Consider the following 1,289-nt stretch of genomic DNA (forward strand, 5'->3'; position numbering starts at 1 on the left):
CCTCAAGTGTGGGGGATGGGGGTAAAATTAAATTTTTTTCTTTAGAGTAGCTTGATTGCGCGCAAAAGCCGGAATTGTAACTTGTTAAGTTTAGTATTAATGCCAAGTAGAGGTCTTTGGTCATGGTCGGTTTTTAAGCTTCTCGAAAGTCTTCCCATGCAAATGTTTTTCAAAAATAGAAAATTAAAATTGACCGTTTAGATGGGGATAACGAGTCATGGGGACGGGTATACATGTTTCATATCGGCAACCTAATTCCTCCGGTACATGTGTGAGATTTGCTTTATATATAATACACGTATAATATAGAGTATATACACATGTCATATGAGTGCCATTATAGAGAGTAACCGGTATGTCCATGATATCTAGAACTTGGTTGTCTCATGCATTTCGAGATCTTAATACCACCACCTATATGGAGAAATAGGACTGTAGAAAACCCACTTTATATTGGCCTTACATTTAACAATAATAAAATAAAATAATACTCCCTATCTTACATTATCCTTTAGGAGCCAAGTTTGTGCATTTTCCCTTTCGTTTGTTTAACCCACATTAAAAGTCGTGTCTGTCTTGGCCTTTATTATTTTTAACCACGTGGATGAAATTCGGTATGTCAAGAGTTGTATAAAAGTTGTTTGTCGATCATAGTACACAATGTACGTATGTCTTGGGTCAATTGTTTGTATATATTGATGTTAGTGTTTGTCAAAAAAAATGAGAATGAAAAAAAAAAGAAAAAATGAAAAATCAAAGAAAAACTCAAAAAGAGTTCGTATTTAAAGTCAATATTGGTTGTAAATAATAGTTAGTGAGTTTGTTTGTTGGTTGGTGTCAATAAATTGGGTTTCATCCACCATAAGTCACTAAATAAATCAACTTTCACACCCTAACCTAAGCCACAACATAACCCTTAGTTCTATTCTCTATACAACCGGTGGGTAATGAGTGGAGAGATATTATATTATGAGGGGTATGAACATGTGTGTCTTAACCGGAAACAAAGTACACTCGTTTGGGCGGTTTCATAGTTTTAAAACGTATCATTAAATTGTTTGGTGGGTTATTAACATTGACAGTGTCATTTCTTAGGAATCGGGTATGACCTTATACCTCACTAGTATTAATACTAATAATTGATGAATCATCGATCGAGGTGTATGTGTTCCATGAGAGTTTGCTTGAGAGAAAACAAATGATAAGTGAGGGGATGTGATGTGTGGGTAAAAGTATGTTCATTAAGAGTCTAATTTCGTGTGTTTTAATTAATTATATATTGTGAACAC

This window comes from Bidens hawaiensis, unplaced genomic scaffold (assembly GCF_021521415.1).
Source record: "Bidens hawaiensis isolate Kalapana, Puna unplaced genomic scaffold, B.hawaiensis_p1.1 tig00027082_1, whole genome shotgun sequence".
Taxonomy (NCBI): domain Eukaryota; kingdom Viridiplantae; phylum Streptophyta; class Magnoliopsida; order Asterales; family Asteraceae; genus Bidens; species Bidens hawaiensis.